The sequence below is a fragment of the Rattus norvegicus genome, chromosome 4, assembly GCF_036323735.1.
Source record: "Rattus norvegicus strain BN/NHsdMcwi chromosome 4, GRCr8, whole genome shotgun sequence".
Classification (NCBI taxonomy): Eukaryota; Metazoa; Chordata; class Mammalia; order Rodentia; family Muridae; genus Rattus; species Rattus norvegicus.
Window position 1 is genome coordinate 133,735,871 of NC_086022.1, and position 20,466 is coordinate 133,756,336.

The 20,466-nt window shown below is 44.3% G+C and overlaps 2 protein-coding genes and 1 long non-coding RNA gene across 3 annotated transcripts in view; 1 reads left to right on the forward strand and 2 right to left on the reverse strand.

Moving 5' to 3' along the window:
- LOC102555037 (uncharacterized) overlaps window positions 1-11,284 on the forward strand; it is a 37,483-nt gene extending 26,199 nt beyond the window's left edge. The window contains exons 3-4 of the long non-coding RNA XR_005504176.2: window positions 9,577-9,666; window positions 9,774-11,284. This is a non-coding gene — a long non-coding RNA (uncharacterized LOC102555037). The remainder of the gene's footprint in view (window positions 1-9,576; window positions 9,667-9,773) is intronic.
- Window positions 1-20,466, reverse strand: part of Foxp1 (forkhead box P1) — a 691,302-nt gene that overhangs the window by 618,525 nt on the left and 52,311 nt on the right. The gene's annotated exons all lie outside the window — the stretch shown is intronic.
- Window positions 1-20,466, reverse strand: part of Eif4e3 (eukaryotic translation initiation factor 4E family member 3) — a 148,597-nt gene that overhangs the window by 26,069 nt on the left and 102,062 nt on the right. The window lies entirely within an intron of this gene.

Sequence of the window (20,466 nt, forward strand, 5' to 3'; positions counted from 1 at the left end):
ACAGCACCCCTTGCATGATAGGAGGGAAATGATCACATGGACAGTCGGCCATCGACTACGAAACGACGAAGTAAGAGTAGATACCTGTACGGCCGGCAGAGGCAGACCTGGGAAGTACAGTGATTACTGGGACCAAACCCAATAACTGGGTTTCAGTAACTCGAGGAGCTGCCAGCAGAATAGAGCAAATGCATGCAAGTCACCAACACCACGAATGACCAGTGAAGGCCATGCAGATGCCTAAGTGATCATCATGAACAGTATCCATGAGGCCACGAACGTCAGTTCAGAAATACCGGACTAAAGACTGGGGGGACAAGGGGCTCAGTAAAGCACTTGTTGTTCTTGTGGAGAACCCAGGTTCCATTGCTGTCACTCCTCACAGTGGCTCACAACCATCCATACCTCCAGTTCCAAAGGATCTGACACCTTCTTCTGACCTCTACAGACAACACCGGATGCACGTACACTCATGCAGGCCAAACAATCGCACCTACGCACGAAATAAAATAAGTCAATCTAAAAACAACAATTTAAACCAGGATTAACAGAACTGTTTCTAAAAGCAACAGATTACGGGGATCTGCTCAAGAGGAAATCAGTAACCTGAATAAACTGACGTTTGTTTTTGAAATAGAAATCAGAAGAAAAAAAAATCTTCCCTAACAAAACCAAAACAAACAAACAAATGGGAAAAGAAAGAACAAAGCAAACAAAAGAAAACAAACCCCCAGCTCAGCGTCACATGGGTTCCTCCGGCGAATTCCAACAAACACTGAAAGATGAAACAAACCCGAATCTAAACAATCTCTCCCAGAAAACAGAAAAAGCCCGCCCCAGCTCATAAAACATCGAGGCCATCACTAACCCAGGGCCAAACCCAGACGAAGGCAATGCAAACGTTTTCAGACAAGTCCCTAGTGTGGATATAGCTGCAAAACTCAGCAAAACAATAAGCCAACTAATGGAGCAGTGCAAAACAGTGCAGGACAACCACGAGGGGCTGGTCCCAGGGATACAAGGCTACTTTACAGTGAGCAGGGATACAAGGCTACTTTACAGTGAGCAGGGATACAAGGCTACTTTACAGTGAGCAGGGATACAAGGCTACTTTACAGTGAGCAGGGATACAGGGCTACTTTACAGTGAGCAGGGATACAGGGCTACTTTACAGTGAGCAGGGATACAGGGCTACTTTACAGTGAGCAGGGATACAAGGCTACTTTACAGTGAGCAGGGATACAGGGCTACTTTACAGTGAGCAGGGATACAAGGCTACTTTACAGTGAGCAGGGATACAGGGCTACTTTACAGTGAGCAGGGATACAAGGCTACTTTACAGTGAGCAGGGATACAAGGCTACTTTACAGTGAGCAGGGATACAAGGCTACTTTACAGTGAGCAGGGATACAAGGCTACTTTACAGTGAGCAGGGATACAAGGCTACTTTACAGTGAGCAGGGATACAAGGCTACTTTACAGTGAGCAGGGATACAAGGCTACTTTACAGTGAGCAGGGATACAAGGCTACTTTACAGTGAGCAGGGATACAAGGCTACTTTACAGTGAGCAGGTGCTCAGTATGATCAGAAAGGCAGACGCTGAGAAGAACGTCACATGACTCAGTGCAAAGGCGGGGGTAAACTTTAATCTCTTTATGGTTTAAAATATTCTGTAAACTAGGGGCAGAAATAAAAGACACTCAGGTCAGAAAGAAGTAGACAGAACTGTCCCCTGCGCAGGTTACAAGAATGAATATCCATGTGTAAAACCTGAGTAACCCCCAGGCCATGGAGGACTCAGGACCGCTACATGGTTCCTGCATGGTTGTTACGTGAGAACTATTAGTGTACTTCCGTAAATTAGTAAAGAACATTTTTTTTCTTGAGACAGGATCTCCCTTTTTAGCCAAGGCTGGCCTAGAATTAACTGTATAAATCAGGATGAATGACTTCAAACTTATGACAATCCTCTTGTCTTGCCTCCTATGTGTACCGATTACAAGTATAAGCCACCATTCTGGGTTAAATTTATATTTTGAAATTTTTCGTTTCTACTAGTCTCCCCCACCAATAAATGGGAAGATGTAATTCTTCATATAAATTTATTAAAACTAAAACATTACCCGGAAACAAGTCAACGAGGAGACATACCATGTTTATATATGGAAGAACTCAGGATCATTAAGAGTTCAAGTCTACAAAAACTGCCATATAGATTTCTTTCTTAAGATTTATTTACTTTATGTATGCGAGTACACTGTCACTGTCTTCAGACACATCAGAAGAGGGCATTGGATCCCATTACAGATGGCTCTGAGCCACCATGTGGTTGCTGGGACTTGAACTCAGGACCTCTGGAAGAGCAGTGAGTGCTCTTAACCACTGAGCTATCTTTCCAGTCTGCTGCCACATATATTTAACAGGGATACCAATCAATATCCCTCAAGGTTGTTTTGTTTTGCTCTTTAAGATAAAGCAAAGCAATTCTAAAAATTCACCTGGGAAGGCAATAAGGCAATAAAGCCAAGGTAATTTTGAAAACAAACATTAGCTAGGAGGACTCGCAGTACTGATGTTAAGAGAGTTTGATTCAATGGCATTTGAGATGGTATTGAAGAATCTGAGGGACAGATGCATGGGAGAATCACAGGGTGGATATGGCCACAGCAAGACTCTGACAATAGTACAAAAGCAATTCAACTGAGTAAGGATGGGTTGCCCACAGTGGATGCTGGAGGCTAAGAACATATGCATATTTAAGAAAAAAAAAGGATGATCTTTAGCAAACATCAGATCTTATAGCAATTAATCCAAAATTGGTTATACAGATCAAGAGTTCTTAGTAAATTAAAAAAAAACTCAATAAGTGACATTTCATAAAAATTTAAAACATTTGCTATGCAAAAGACAAACGAAAAGTTACTAACTAGGAGATATCTCTGGAAATTGTATATCCAATAATGGACTTCAATCCAAGAAGCACAAGTAACAGGAAAACCCAACTGAAAAGAAGTACCCCAATTTCAAGATGAAAAGTTTAAGTAGGTATTTCACAAAGAAGGTCCACGAATAGCAGACACAGACACCAGGTGATGTTCAGAATCTTTGTGTTTGATGAGGGAACATCAAGTCAAAAAGAGACATCACGGGCTGGAGAGATGGCTCAGTGGTTAAGAGCACTGACTGCTCTTCCAGAGGTCCTGAGTTCAATTCCCAGCAACCACATGGTGGCTCACAACCATCTGTAATGAGATCTGATGCCCTCTTCTGGGGTGTCTAAAGATGGATATAGTGTACTTATATACATAAAATAAATAAATAGGGGTTGGGGATTTAGCTCAGTGGTAGAGCGCTTGCCTAGCAAGTGCAAGGCCCTGGGTTCAGTTCCCAGCTCCGAAAAAAAAAAAAAAAAAAAAGAGAGAGACATCACTACAGATCTGTTGGGATGGGGACAGGCAGGACCTGACAATGCAAAAAGGTAGCAACAAGGATGCTCAGATGTCAATGGGAGCAATGCAAAGTAATAACAGTAATCCGGAAAGCACTTTAACAACTTTTGATGAATTTTAAAGACATGCTTGCTCAAATGGCCCAGCAATCTCATTCCTATATATTTGCTATAGATAAATAAAAATTTGCATTCAAACAAAAGTGTTCATAACTTGTTGTCATTCGCTTTATACTTTATATAACCAATACTGTATATTGGTTAAATTTTATGTTATTTATATTATATATATAGAATATATATTATATTCTTCAAATAGACAAAAACAACTTAAAAAGTTTATCAAACAATTAAATGTTATCAGCCCCAATTAAATGTTTTCCTTTATGAGAGTTGCCATGGTCATGATGCCTCATCACAGTAATAGAAAACATAACTAAGAGATATGTTGGTACCAGGAGTGGGGTATTGCCTGAATAACCCATGCCTTTGGAGGAAAGTGGAACACTTTGGGACACTGGACTAGAAAAGCAGTGGATGCTTTAAGAGGGGCTTAATGAGCCATACAATTAGAAGCAGGGAAGACAGTGGTGCTGAGGGTGATTTGATCTGCAGGGGCCTGGCTTAAGAGGTTTCAGAGGAAAATATTATAATGTGACCTAGACACTGATCTTGTGATATTTTGGTGGAAAATGAGGCAGCTTTCTGCCCTTGTCCAAGAAAGTCTGACTCAGGCTAAATTGAAGAGTTATGGATTAAGAGATTGAGTAGAGGAGATTTCCAGAAAGCCTAGTATTGACTGTGTTGTTTGATTATTAGTGGCTACACTTACACAGATGTATAATGAAAAGGAGCTAGCTAAGCAAGAAAAAAATACAAAATGTACAGTTTGAGGAGAAAAGGAGCATCAGGAAGTGTAAGGGAGCTAAGTCCTGTGCTCAAAGAGATAAACCGGTTAAAGAAAAGCCTGATGCCAAATGGAATAAAGGGAGTGGTGACCTCAGGACAGACCCCTCTCAGGTAAACTTCCAGCTTGTGAAAAGGAAATTTTTAAAAGCTTAAGGCTGGGCATGTTACTGTACACCTTTAATCCCAGCACTCCACAGGCAGGCAGAATTCAGAGTTCAAGGCCAGCCCAGTCTACAGAGTGAATTTTAGGACAACCAAATTTAGACAATAAAGGAAACCATTAAAAACAAATAAAAATAAATGGTGTGATGTGTTTGAACGAGGGGTCATGTTCCAGCCGCAGAAAGCAGCAGAACTTGAAGGTTTGGTAACATGGTTCCAGCTTTAGAGTCAAAGATATAAGACATAGGGCTCTCTCCACAACTAAGGGAAGCCACTAAAGCCAACTGTGTGTTAAGGCTGACCCTGTATGGAGGCCCAGAGAGACCTTTGCTTGAAGCTGAGAAGACAAAGCCCGAATGCCTTGGAGAACCCAAGTTGTTGGAGATGTCAGAGTTGTGGGACACCTGCTGAGGAAAGTTGCTAACAGAGGGTAGAACCTACCCAAGAGAAAGAAGTGTGTTGCAGTCAACAAAGCTGAAAGGAGGTGGAGATCTGAAGAGCCCTTTAATATCAGACATGGACGTGTAGAGTTTGGAGTTTGCCCAGCTGGTTTTCAGTCTTGCTTCGGTCCAGTATTTTCTCGCTATGCTCCTTTCCTCCCTTTTGGATTAGTAGTGTATATCTTGTGTCATTATATGTTGGAAGTATGTGATCTCTTTTTCACCTTGATTTTACAGAGAATCACATTTAAGAGATTGCATGAGTCTCAGAAGAGACTTTGAACTTTATACTTTTAAACAGTGTGGATACTGCGATAGACTGTAGGGACACTTGAAGTTGGATTAAATGCATCTTGTATTATATGGCTATTTGCCTATGGGGGCCAGGGAGTGAAATGTGATGGTTTGCATAGGAATGGCCCCCACAGACTCAAGTATTTCGATGCCTAGCCCATAGGGAGTGGCACTATTAGGAGGTGTGGCCTTGTTGGATAAAGTGTGTCATTGTGGGTGAACTCTGAGGTCTCAGATGCTCAAGCTAGGCACACTGCCTCTCTCTCTTCTTGCTGCCTGTGGATCCAGATGTAGAACTCTCAGCTACCACTGCCTGCAAGAAGCCATGCTTCCTGCCATGATAATAATGGACTAAACCTCTGAACTATAAGCCAGCCCTAATTAAATGTTTTTTTGTTTTTTATAAGAGTCCACTACAACCCACAGAACTAAAAAAGCCAAATAACAAGAAAGGCCCAAAGGAAGATGTTGAATCTTTCTCAGAAGGAGAAATAAAATAGATATCAGAGGTGGATGGAGAAAGAAAACTGGGGGGGGGGTGAGGGGCAAGGCATGGGTGGGGAGAGATAGATCAGGTGGGTTGAACAGAGGAAAGAGAATGCAAATCTGAGGTGGGTGAGAGAGACATCTCTAGGACTTGCCTGGGAAAGGAGGGCCCCCCCAGAGTGTCTATGGGGATAACTCTAGCTACAACTCCTAGCAGTGGGGTCTATGGATCCTGAAGTGGCCACTTCCTCTAGCCAGGCAGGATTCTTAGTGGAGGGATAAGGACAAAAACCCACCCACAAAACCTTCGACCCAAAAGGTGTCCTGACTACAAGATACACAAGGGACAATGGTAGAGCAGAGACGTCGGGCATGGCCAACCAATGACTGCCCCAAGTTGAGACCCATCCCATGGGCAAGAACCAATCCCTGACACTACTAATGATACTCTGTTATGCTTGCAGACAGGAGCCTAGGATAACTCTCCTCTGAGAGGCTCTACCCAGCAGCCGATAGAAAGAGATGCAGAGACTCAGAGTCAAACATTAGATGGAGTTTGGGGAGTCTTGTGGAAGAATGGTGGGAAGGAGAACAGGGACCTCACAGGAAGACCATTAGAGTCAACTAACCTGGACCCTTGGGGGCTCTCAGAGACTGAACCACCAACCAGTGTGAGCATGGGCCGGACCAAGGCCCTCTGCACATATACAGCAGATGTGCAGCTTGGTTTTCATGTGAGTCCCCCAACAACCGGAGCAGGGGCTGTCTATGAATCTGTTGCCTGCCTGTGGATCCTGTTCTCTTAACTCAGCTGCCTTGTCTGGCCTCGGTGAGAAAGAATGTTCCTAGTCCTACAGTGACTTTATGTGCTTGGGGTGGGGAAGAGGGGGGTGATACTGGGGGGCAACTCCCCCTTCTCAGAGGAGGAGAGGGAGGATAGGAGAAGGATCTATGTGTGGGGGGACTGGGAGGAGAGAGGGACTGATATTGGTATGTAAAGTGAATAAAAAATTAATGAAAAAAAAAAGAGTTGACATGGTCGTGGTGTCTCTCCACAGCGACAGAAACTCTAAGACAAGTAGCAAACACCATCCAATGACTCAGCATCACGTCCAGAGCAAGTGCAGGCTCTGGTGCAAGCCTGTGGCCTCTCCTCTCACCCCTGAGGTCTCTTTAACTGTCCTGTTTGAACTTACTGTTTCCTTTCTTTTAGGTTTCCTTTTTCATTCAAAATCCATTCTGCACACCTTGAATATCTCAGCCAGGTTTTCCCAGACACTGCCTGTCACTTCCCAACATCATCCTTCTTGTCCTGCTACTCTTGCCATCCAAAGGGATAATTCAGCACACAGTGGGGCTGTTCTGTACCATCCTGGTCCCTAACAACTTGACAGCTGCTGGAGGGCAGGGGCAGGGCTTGGCGCTGATAAGGAGGTGGTGTACATGACCCTTGCTGAATCAAGGGAGACTAGAATACCTGCTAGAAACGTCAGCTAAATTTTCACTTTACACCCTGTGGTCTTCCTGTCTGGTAGAGACAGCTTCAGCCTTGAGGTTCAGTTTGGTTTGGTTTGGTTTTTGAAACAGAGTCTCCCTATGTCCCCAGCTGGCCTTGAACTATAAATCTTACTACCTCTGTCTCCCACATGCTGGGATCACAGGAGTGTGTCGCTTAGTTTAAGATATCTTTGGAGGCTTACAACACGGAGTACTGGGGGTTGGGGCACTGTGAGTGTTTATGGGAAGGAAGGATGCCTGCACTGAAAGGAGCTAATGATATTCAGGCAAGATGAATGCCCCAGATCTCGGTTCCTTTTAATATTTATTCTAATGCCATTTTCCCTCTTTAATAGAATATGAGAGTCATTCAGATTTCAATAATTCAGAATATATTCCCGACTTGAAGATGGTTTATCAGCTAACCACATTTGCTGTCCTTCCAGAAGCACACCTACCTTTGGGCCCTTGGGATTTCCTTTTTTGTGCCCCACCACACCCCCACTTCTCTTACCTGCTTCAACCCAGCACCCAGCAACTATTTGGGCCATTCCTGGCCTCCTTCACCACCTATCTTTCTACATCTTTCTGTGTGTCTTCTCCAGAAACAGTTCTGGCTCTGGGGTTGGGCTCCGCATCCCAATTTGAAAGGCTTTTGTTTGTAGTGATGTCACTCAAACTTTCTGAATAACAAATAAAGAAGGAGTGTCATCCTCCAAATCCTAACTGAGAGATGCTGCCCCTCTCCTCCCACTGTTGAGGACAGGAGCAGTTTGTGACTGTGGGGGATGGCGACATATTGGTTCGTGAGAATATTAGGGGCTGGAAAGATGATTCAACTGGTTAAGGCTAGCTGTGAAAACATGGGGTCCCCAGTTTGATCCCTAGAATCCACAAAAAATACTTAGTATCTGGTGCATTCTTTCTTTCTTTCTTTTTTTTTTTTCCGGAGCTGGGGACCGAACCCAGGGCCTTGTGCTCGCTAGGCAAGGGCTCTACCGCTGAGCTAAATCCCCAACCCTCTGGTGCATTCTTTAATCCTGGGGCAGGGGAAAAGCAGACAGGGACACAATGGTCAAGCATAGCCCCAACTTGATGAGTTCTAGGTCAGTTAGAGACCTTGTCTCAAAAACATGATCCCCTTCTGCTTCTGAGGAAGGACTCCTGAAGATGACCTCTGGTACACACACACACACACACACACACACACACACACACACACCACAGACAACATAGTAATAAATTGTCATTTTAAATAAAGATACTATGATCTTGTTCTCTATCAAAAATACATTGCACAGTAGTCCAAGTCTTTGCAATCACAGATACCTACCAGTAAAATATTTTGAGCTGGCACAAATATATGATATGTATTTTTACTTATTTATGAATTATAGATGTATATATAAACTAATATGTATATGTACAGTGCTGATGTGAGCATTATAAACCATGCATTTAAAATTAGATTTTAAAGTATGAGATTAAATATAAATGATAAAAGAAGTTTTACTATTTCTTTCTACAACCCAACACTCTATACTGTATGTCACAATGGTTTGCACGCTGTGCATGGTTTACATTCTCTGTAAACATGGAAATCATGTTTACAGAGAATGATCCTTTGAGTCCTTTTCTGGAAAACTGTGTTGGGATTTTGGGGGAGGGAGATAAACTCGATGTAATGAGGGTGCCTATGGTATATACCAAGAGGAGGGGCTAAGCCCCATTTGTATTCCATGTCTTTGTTTACCAATTCTGCCTTCCAAATGAACTGGTCACCACTGGCTCTCATCCTTTAGTTGTCACTGGAGATTGGGTGTGGTGTTAAATTGTCAACTTGACACAATCTTGAGATTCACTTAGGAATTGCCTTTAGATTATATTGAACTGTGGACATGTCTATGGGGATCTATGTCTATGTAGCGACTATGTTAACTGAGATAGGAAGACCCTCCTACTGTGGGTGACACCATTCCCTAGGCAAGGGATTCTGAACTGGGTAAGAGTGTTAAAAAAGAAAAAGAAAAAAAAAAAAGAGAACTGATTCACTGCTCCCTGCTCTTGGCGCTTGTAACTGACGAGCTGTTTCAGATCTCTTCCACCTTGACTTTCCCACAGTGATGATCCTGGAATTGTGAGTCAGGTAAGCACTTTCTTGCATCAGCTGCTCGAAATGGGCATTTTATCACAGCAACAGGAGATGAAATAAAGACAGGGTGAGTCCATGGAACGTGGTAGTTTTCAAGGTACTGGTGTTCCTTTATCATAGATTGTACCTGTAAAGAGAAGCTCTCTGTCTCCTGCATTCTAAGTGTGTTGGCTCTGTGCTCCACAGGACAGCCAGCTATAGGAGAAAACCAAGGACATATACCTCTATCATTTGCCTGAAGAAGAACAGGAATGCACACCTTGGCTGGAAATCAGTGTAAGTTTGGGTTCTGTTGCTGACAACAACCAAAGAAGTTAAATACAATTCACTGAGGAATATTCTGGGAAACTAGAAGTCACTCATTCATCCCCAAATTCTTTCAGGATCAGGTACTGTCCTGCTGCCCACTGTGGTCCATCATCAAAGAAAAGAGTTCTTGAGCCAAAGATGCTGATTTGATGGTGGAAGTGATGGAGAATAAGTAAGCTGCTTCGATGAAGTCTGGATTATATCACAAGAAAAACTACAGGCACGGGGAACAATAGAAATAATTTGGGATGTCCTAGAAAGGACTAGAGACTAGAACATGAAAACCCGCTGTGTAAGACCATTCCAGGCAGAGACAACAGCAATTACTTTTCTCATTGGTGTGGCAAAAATACTGGAGAAAAGCAACTCAGGAGGTCACGTTGATTTTGGCTGAGTGTTTATACAAGGATACAGACCATCCCAGGTGATGGCATCATCCTGGCAGCAGGAGGCTGAGGCAGCTGGTCAGACTTCATCTGCAATCAGGACGCAGAGGAAGATGAACGCTTGGTGTTCAGCTTGCCTAGAATGGGATGGTGCCTTCTACATTTAGGGTAGGTTTTCCCACTGCAACGAACCCAATCAAAATACTGCAAACTCCTTCACAAACATGCTCAGAAGTTTGTCTCCTGGGTGATTCAAGACCCTCTCAAGTTGGCAATGCCAACCACCACCAAGTTCAAAGGCTCCAAGGTAGGCCTGCTGTGCTAGAGGGAGGGGAGAGGCACTGTGTGACCACAGCAGAGGGAAAAGGCAGAAAGAGGTGAGGGAAAGCCAACATGGCCATGTGAAGTACGTCTTAGGGTGCATGGCGGTGGGTGGGCCATGGCGCTTTTCTCTCAACGTCAGGGGACATCTGCAGTGTTCTGAGCAGCACAGGCCATCAATTTTTGCGATTATCATAAGTATAGGAAGTACACACAGAGAGGATATACTTATCCAGATGTTTCTAGTCATGCTCCAGGTATATCAAGGAGCCAGCCACATCATGACTGGAGGGAGGTATGGCCCAGTGCCAGAAATCAGGCTCAGGTGACAGGCTCAGCTGGAAAGGGGTACCCATCTGTCACAAACAACCCTTGCTCTCTACTACTTGTCCAATGTCTATAGGTGGCAGAGATATTAATACTGGAGCATTAAGCATCCACCAAGCATGTGCTGCACCGGAGGACTCTCGCTTTGTGTGCTTTTTGAGCCAGTAACTATCAGAAACAACTCCCACCAGCTCATAAGGAACCCTACTGAGGTTTGGATGTGATCTGGCCTTCAAGAGCAGTGTGTTGGAAGCTTGGTGGGAATGTGAGAGATGGTGGTGATACCCTTGAGAAGTGTCACCTGTTGGTACTAAATGATGTCACTTGATTATGACCCTTGGAAGAGGTTAAGGTAGTTTTCATGGGATCCTTCCATTGAAAGGCAATGTTATAAAACAGCACACCTACCCCTCCCCAATTTCACCATGTGAGTTCTCTCCTGTTCCATGCCTTTCTATTTTTTGTGCCACCCATCAAAACCAAGGCAGTGCTAGCACCAAGTCCTTGAATCTCTAGAACTTTGACCTAAATAAACCTCATGTCTTCGTAAAGCTCCAGCCTCAGGCATTTCATTATATTACAGGAGTAGGCAATTCTGATATAAACCCTAAATATCACTTAGCACTTTGGGGATGCTGGTCATTTATTATGGTTATTGGGTGGTTGTGTCATGAAAATTTGGGGTGCACACTATAGTTATTATACCTCTAAATTGTATGACAACTTCATCCTGTCATATAGTTCTCTGTGAATAGAAATCCTTTTTCTTTGTTCAGGGAAAAATCACTCCTCGGGATTCCTGTTCTTCCAGTGACTCACAGGTCTCTCTCTATGCATTGTTTTTAGTATAAACACATGTCCTTGAGCTCATGGGATAAAGGGACAGGCAGGGAGCATGGCATTTATCCTGTGAGCAGACAGCCTCAGCAGAGCATAGCAGGTACCTCAGTTTGTCCTGGAACAACTACGGCAGTTTGTCCACTTCACAGATGGAGACGCCAGAGCCATGAGGATGCCCAGTGGCCAAAGGAGATACCAGCCAAGCACCGTGCTTAATTGATGCTGTCCAAACATGGTTCTGATTTGGGGCCCAAATGATCATTTAGGGCCAATGTTAGGAATGAATGGCTGCTGAAAAGCTTCACATATTTTGAAAACCTCCAGCTCTCCTCCCTGTTAAAAGGTCCCTCCTCTCCAAGGCCCCAATTCTACAATTTCATATGAGACAAACTTCAACTCCTTCTATTAACAAATATATTAGTGTCATTGGGTACAGGCAACAAGTGACTTAAGTCATGCTTCTGAGTGTGAATGGCATTTTCAGATGTCTTTTAGTCTTTATTTAATGACATCACTTACATTTTCATATCGAGTTACTATTTTTGAGATGAGGCACATGTGCCCCATCATATTCTGCTAAGTTGGTTCTCTGAACTCGAGACATCAGGCCTGTACCATCAGGCAGCAAGAACCTTTACTTCTCAGTCACCTCACCATAATCATATCATTTAGGGAATCAAAACAAAACAATATACTCCAGACAGATGGACAGGATTAAGCAGTAAGAGCATTGAGCTACTGAAGTGAGAAGGAGGAAATTCTGAGAGGGGCAACTAGAGGCAAAGCCAAGGTCCTGGAACACACTCCACATTTCTGCCTGGAGTCCATATAGTCCCATTTCAGCATCAGAGAGTGACTAAGCCACTCTTAGCCAGTGGCTCTTACACTAGGTGCCAATCACACCACACTCCTTGGTGATGGTCAAGTCACTGTACATAAGCACTGAGCAGAAAATATGGCCAAATTTACCATTGTAGCCAGGTACACTAGCACCTGCCTGTAATCCCAGTGCTGGGATTTTGATACAAGTCTGGGCTACATAGTGAGTTTGACCAGCCTATGTGAATCCCTTTTACAGGAAAAAAAAAAGCAATTTTTAAGACGTTCTTTACCAGGTCTTGCTGCTCTTACAGATGATCTAGGGTTGGTTCCCAGCACCCACAGGGCAGTTCCCAACTCTCTGTAACTCCAATTCCAAGAGATCTGATGCCCTCTTCTGGCCTCAACAGGCACCAAGCACACATATGGTGCACATATTTCCACACGCATGCGGGCAAAGCACTCATACACATAAGATAATGGCAATCAAAAGCTCTTCAAAATTATTTTTCATTTCACAGTATCATTGGTTTTGTTTTTAATTAATATACACAGTACTAGGTATGATGATGGCATTTTCAAACAAAATGCATTTTAAAATTTTCCCCTATTCCTTCTCTGCCATCCTCCACGAGCCTCCCAACTTCCTGTGCACCTTCAAGGTTCATGGGTTCTATTTTCCTGCCCATTATGGTCTACATTTCAGCTTCATAATCTATGCCAAAGACTCTCTATGGAAAGATACCCATCCTGCATCCATCAAACATTTCCCCTTGTTTCCTTCTACTGGAGCCATGGTAAATACATCTGTATCCATAGGGACCAAGCCTTGGAAACAATGAGAAAACCCAACCAGGTTAAAGATGGCCAAGGGCAACCAGCACACAGTCCCAGAGAACAGAGATGGGTGAGGCCAAGACCTTCTGGACAGGCCATGGCAATTTCAAGAGCAGCTGCCCATGAGCTCATAGGCAATAAACTCCAAGCCTTCCTTTTAATTAAAATGCTTACATCACTGGATACAGGTAACAGGACATGATTTAAGCTTTGTGTCTCTTAGTATGTCTCTTACCTGTTGTGCAATAAAGACCCAAATTCTAGGCTCTCCAGTCTGCCAACCAAGAAAAAAAATCCCTGTGCCCTTATATATAATGCCCCATTTTCAAGAATGGTGACTTAGCTTTGCAAGCGGCTGAATGCTATAAGGCAAACTCGTATGTCAGGAGTCATGTTTTGAGTACAGCTCAGTGCTTCACGTTCATGCTTTAGGGAAAACAGTTGGCAAACTACAGTTCCTAGGTCAAAGACAGCCCACTATTCATTTTTATAAATAAAATTTTATTGGAACGCAGGCATTCCAGTTCATTTAAGTCCTTCTGCTGCTGTCATCTGGCAAAGCAGGGATGACCAGCGATGACAGAGTCTCGGCCCACAAGTCTAGAGCATTTGCTATCTGATCCTTTATATAACATGTTCACGGATCCTTTGCTCGATAGACGTTCTCAGGGTCTTGGTCCTTTTCCAACACTGAAGAAGAAAGGTTATGGAAAGATTCCCTGGTCATTTGGCATCATAGGCAAACCAGAAAGTGAATGTTTTGACATCCCAAAACCAAAGGTCAGTTGGATCACAACGGGCTTTGGAATCGACGGCGATTTCATGGAGCTGCTCTGGGTCTAAGAAACAGACACACCTGCTTTAGAAGTCCACCTCTGCTTCCCGAACTGCCAGGCCCAGGCTGCGCAGTTCGCCATCTTAAGCCACCCCCCTGTTTCATTGTCAGTTCTGATGCTGTTAGGTAAACAATAACAACACCTCTGAGGTTTTGTAGTGATGCACCAGGCTCTTAAGGAAGCTCGATGAGGATGCAGGGGTCGCTGGCAGCGGAGCTGCTCAGTCAGTAAAAGTGTTTGGTTGAATCTCACTTCCATTCCCGGGACCCACATAAGAAAGCCAGGCACAGCGGCAGACACCTATAACTCCATTTCTGGGGAAGGAGAGACAGGAGGATCCTCGGGGCTTGCTGGAGAAAGCAGTCTAACTGAATCAGCAAGCTTGGGGTTCAGCGAGAGACCCTTCAGCAAGAAATAAGGGAAAGAAGTGATTGAGAAAGACTCCCGGGGTGGGGCTGGGGTCTCTGGTCTCCACGTGCCTGTACTCACACACGCACCCCTGCTCAAATACACACGTATACACATGCTCACGCATACAGACACACACACTTCAGGAAGCTCACAGCTTCTTGGAACTCCAGCAGGGGAAGGGATCTGGAGTGCGGAGTCTGGGAAATGTTGATAATCAGGAAAAGACAGAGTGAGCCCTAAGTAAATGTGGCATGTTTTTGTTTTACATAAATGGGTCGAGGACAGAACATTTTAAAACAATAAAGAAACAAACAACCCCCAGTATTGAGCACAATACTCCCCCCTCCACCCCTTTCTCCAAGTTCTAAAGAAATACTGAACAAGTAGAATTAGACAAAGCTGACCATGAGACCGCGTTCATGAACACAGCAGGTCTCCTCTGCAGGCGCGCGCGAACACACACACACACACATACACACACACACACACACACACACACACACACACACACACTCCTCCTCTTCAGTCGGCCGTGGGATAAGACAAGGGTGTGGGAATGAAGCATCTGTTCATAGGAGAGGTGTAGGAAGGGCAGCGACCCAGTGGGGAGATGTGGAGGCCTGGCTCTGCCACTAGGAACAATCAGTTAAGGATAAACTTTTAGGGACATTTGTGACATTTGAATATGGGAGAATACCATGGAACACATATTAATTCTGTTGATTTGATAGCAATACTATGATTATATCATTTTAGAGCTACATAATGAACTACTTAGAGTTCAGATGTAATAATTACTATAATTTATTTTAAAACACTTCAACTGAAAATAAACAAGGAAAGATTTAAAAAAAAAAAAAAAAAGCACAATCGTATACCAGGGATCCCAGCATTTGATCCCAGCATTCTAGAGACTGAAGGAGGAAAGCTGGGAGTTCAAGAACCGCAGGGACTAGATAGTGAGACCCTAGGTCAAAGAGAAGGGGTCTGGAGTCCTGACTCGGTAGTGAAGTGCTCGCTGCACAAGTGTAAGGCTCAGAGTTCGGGTTCTCAGAGCCCATGATAAAAGCAGGAAGGTGTGGTGCAGCCTGGAATCTCAGCCCTCAGAAGGGAGAGAAGGATCCTGGGGCCAGCTGGCTAGTTAAACTAGCTGCAGTCGGCAAGCCCTGAGGTCAGCGAGGCTTTGCCTCAATAAAGCAAGTGCAATGTGGGCAAGAAAGAGGATCCAGTTCAAGTTTGGGCCTCCACACGCATGGTAAGTGCATGTGTCCCCCAACCCGCACATGGACCTACAGACATTCGAGCATGCCTGCACACCACATCCACATACCCACACCTACCCCACAAGCACCCTCCCACACACACACACTTTTTAAAAAGAAAAAAATCAATAAGAGGGAAGAATAGGAGAGCAGGACACAGGACAGGAAGGTGAAGAGGACAGGAGGGAGGGGAGGGGGACCGGTGGGGGAGGGAGGGGGACAGGAGGGGAGGAGGAAAAAGCTGAGAAAACGTTAACAACTGTTGAATTGACGGGGTGACGTAATCACTTCTATGTTTATGTAAGTTGTGAGTTTGTGATTTTACAGGATAGAAGGTTTTTTTAAAAATCAATGAAAACAATGTCCTTCCTGTTTCTTTTATGAACATGCATTGCTCTCAGAGTCAGAACTGAATCTAGGGCTCGATTTGCCTACCCTCTCCAGAACAGGAATTCACATCCCACTGGACTTACGGCGTTTTTAACATATACAGAGAGAGTCTCACAGCCATAGGGAGAGGTCCTTGAGCCCTAAGTGACAGACTGAAATCTCAGATCTCACAAATACACTGCTTTTCCCTACACTTACTCCTGAGAAAATTTAATTTCTAAGTTAATCACTCACAGAGATTGGTAATAAAATAGAACAATTATGTCAATAGATTGTAATAAAAGAGATATCACCAGGCTTTCCAAAATGGTGCACAACTTTAAAGTTATGAATGTACACGTTTAAACTTATGAATGGTTTGTTTCTGGAATTTTCCACCTAGCGTTTTGGACTGCCGTTGACTGTGAGTAGGTGAAACCATGCACAGTCCAACGGTCGTTAATGGGGGACTACCACATGAGGGATGACAGTGTCAGAATCAATGCATGAGTTAGTTCATGTTGCCATGACAGATTACCATCAACTCAGGGCCTAAAAACAAAATGAGGCCAGTATCTGTGTGCGCGTGTGTGTGTGTATGTGCTCCTGTGTATATGCAGATGTGTTTACACATGAGTGTGTGAAGGCTGGAGGTAGCTGTCTGATGTCGTTTAGCACCCCTCTTTATTTTTTAAGGTAGTGTCTCTCTGGAGTCCACTGACTGAGGTAGCCTGGCTGCTCACCAAACCCTAGGAATCTTCTTTCCACTGCTAGGATTACAGGCATGTGCAGTTAAGCTCAGATTTTTCATTTTTAGTTTATTTATGTGTATGGGGTGGGAGTATGTGCACATGAATGCAGTGCCTATAGTGGCTAGAAGAGGATCCCCTAGAGCCACCAGATATGGATGCTGGGAGCCAATCGCAGATCCTCTGTAATAGCAGCAAGCGCCCTCACGCGCTGAGCTCTCTCTCCAGCTCACAAATGTATGTGTTTATTTTTCTCAATCTGGTGTGGAGACTGGGGAACCAAATTTAGGTCTTCAAGCTTGTGCATCAAACAGTTTTACTACTTGAGTCATCTCCCTGCCCTTTTTGTTTGTGTGTTTGTTTGTTTGTTTAGTTGTAGTACAGATGTCTAATAGAGGTGGTATTGGGCCAAGCCATGCCTTTGGAACCAGGAACTCTATCAGAAAACACTTGTTTCTAGAGGCTCCCAAATTGTTTGGCTCAGGATTGTTGTCCTAGTAGACATAGCCCAGAGTCACCTGAGAAGGGAATCTCAGGTGAGGGATTGATTGGCCTGTGGGCATATGTGTGGGGAATTATCTTGATTGTTAATCGAAGTAGATAAGCCCAGCCCACTATGGGCAGCACCAACCCTAGGAATGTGGCCCTGGGCTATATAAGAAAGCTAGCTGATCACAAGCCTGGGAAAGAGCTAGAATTCTTCCATGGTTTCTGCCTTGATCTCCCTAAACGATGGACTGTGGCCTATACGATGAAATAAATCCCCCCACCCCCACGAAGTTGCTATTAGCAAGAGTATTTCATCACATTAAAGAAAATAAACTAGAATGGCCTCCCTCTATCTTCAGCACCACCCACCTTGAGTCCTTCTGACTTTCTGTGTGTCTTCACATCTGTCTCTGGCTACAGCTGGAAAGTCCAGATGAAACCAGGCTGTGAGCAGAGCAGGCATTAATAATCAAGGATAAATGCTACACTATAAGGCCCACACCCCAGTGCATACGCAAAGTCCCATTTTGGGGGTGCATCCAGATATCCAGAGGTGCTAGGTGTGCAATGCCAACATCTCAACTAGGGTATTCTTGCTCCCATCACAAATACTGTTTTTTGTTTGTTTGTTTTTAAGATTTATTTTTTTTCTATTCTTTTTTATTTTCAGAGCTGGGGACCGAACCCAGGGCCTTGCGCTTGCTAGGCAAGCGCTCTACCACTGAGCCAAATCCCCAACCCGATTTATTTTATTTTATTTTATTTTTGGTTCTTTTTTTCGGAGCTGGGGACCGAACCCAGGGCCTTGTGCTTCCTAGGCAAGCGCTCTACCACTGAGCTAAATCCCCAACCCCTTATTTTATTTTAAATGAGTACATTATAGCTGTCTTCAGACACACCAGAAGAGGGCATCAGATCTCATTACAGATGGTTGTGAGGCACCATGTGGTTGCTGGGATTTGAACTCAGGACCTCTGGAAGAGCAGTCGGTGCTCTTAACTGCTGAGCCTTCTCTCCAGCCCCCACAAATACTACGGATATCACACACAGTATGACTGCATATTAAAAAGACCTCAGCAACGCGGCTCCCATTCCATTCATCAGTGCGAACGGCAGGCCAAGCACACACTAGCACATGCACACGTGTTTCTTCATTTAAGCCCCTGGGTCCACGGAGGTGTATACTCTATCCCCATGGCATATACAAGTGTCTAGAAGGTTCTACTATTCCCTGGAATAGAACTCGAATGAAGGCCAATGTGATCATACAGGTCATGAGAAAACTCTGGAATCTTCCAACCGGAGTCCGGTCTCTGACTACTCTAACCTCCTGTTTCAATTATAATTATTTCAACTCTTTCATGTCTTCATTTTTTTCCATTCCCTTTTAATAGGAAAAAACTACATCCTATTAGCTGTCTCCCGGAAAAAGCATACTCCTCTCCTCCCGAATATGGGAGAAAGTAACTGTTGCCCATCTGCGACGCGTCATCGGCTTGCACAAACTGACTGGAATGGATGTCACTTTGAAAACATTTAACTTGAAAATTGAGTGGTTTGGACCTAGAAACTTCAAAAACTGTGTTTTTTTAAATCGGGAAATGCTAGTTAGGAGATTCATAGGGAGAACCCAGCAATGAAGAGGCAGGGGCTGTGAGCTGGTCCTGGGGGAGGGGCTTGCAGCTTGGGTGGCTCCTGTTTTATAAGAATCCATGTGGGCTCAGCCTCACCACCGACCGGCTCCCTCCTCTGAGGCTGAAGCAAAGATCCGATACATCTACAGGGATGATACGGGACCCCATACCACAAACCTAATTCTCATTTCTCTGTCTTAATTTCAAAATGATCCCAGACAGCATATCCCTTATCTAAGACTTCAGTCCTGTGTGTGTGTGTGTGTGTGTGTGTGTGTGTGTGTGTGTGTACACATCTGTGAAGATCAGAGATCATTTCTCAGTGCTGCTCTTCTCGTTTTGTGAGATAGGTTCTCTCCCTCCCTTAGGACTTACTAATTGGACTAGCTGGCCAGTGAGAGCAAGGATCTGCCTATCTCTGTCTTTGCCCTATACCCTATACCCAGCTTTTTAAAATGCAGGTTTTGGGAGTTGAATTCAGGTCCTTCTGATTGAACAGCACAGACTTTACTGAGTTAACTCCCCAGGCTAACTGTGATTTTTTTTTTTTTTACAATTACTTGATGTACAAGTTTTGCATAGAGAATTTGATTTAGCATATGAACTCTTTGTTTACCCATTTGTTTTTCAAGACAGGGCTTCTCTGTGTAACCCTGGCTGTCCTGGGACTCACTCTGTAGACCAGACTGGCCTCAAATTCAGAGATCCACCTGCCTCTGCATTTGGAGTGCTGGGATTAAAGGCATATGCCATCACTGCCTGGAAAAAGACACAGAAAACATTTCCTGAATAGTAACAGGTGCTGAAAGCCCAACAGGACTTCGCTGGTCCACTTGAGAAGATGTCTCTCCTCCATAGGCTCTCCAAGGTGACATCACTGCCCTTCTAGGGACAGCCCTTAGCGTCACAGGCAGGAAAAATACACATGGAAAGTCTGACCCTGTCATGACTTTACTTAATCTTGCCCTTTTCAGTAACACACAGCATGCTCTATAGAAATGATGCATGGACATCCAGGGAAAGGGGGGACACTTCAGCCAGTATACGAATCCAGAACCCTCATCCCTCAAGGACAGTGTAAATGACCTCCTAACTGGCTAATGAGCTCTGAAAAGTCTCCTGCAGCCACCTGCAGCACCTCCTTCCCCCAAGGCTGCCAAACACCTGAGTTTAATATTTCTCCCTTTAGGAAATAGAAATAATGTAACCATGGGATGTGGATACTTAATGCTTCTTTTAGCATATCCTTCTGGAGCAGAGAGGGCTGCCCAGGGCCTTCACACAACGCCGCCTCTCTGGTCTCCAACTCAGCTCCACTCGAGACATTTTTAGGACCTCCTCCGGAGGCTCAGACCCAAGCAGATGTCCCTCTCGCCCCCGATCCAAAGCGGTGTGGTGTGAGAGAACACAAGACAGAAGAGAGAAGGGGGGTAGGGGGAAAGCTGTGGTAACCATGTGTCACAGCATAGAAAGTGTTTGTACATGAA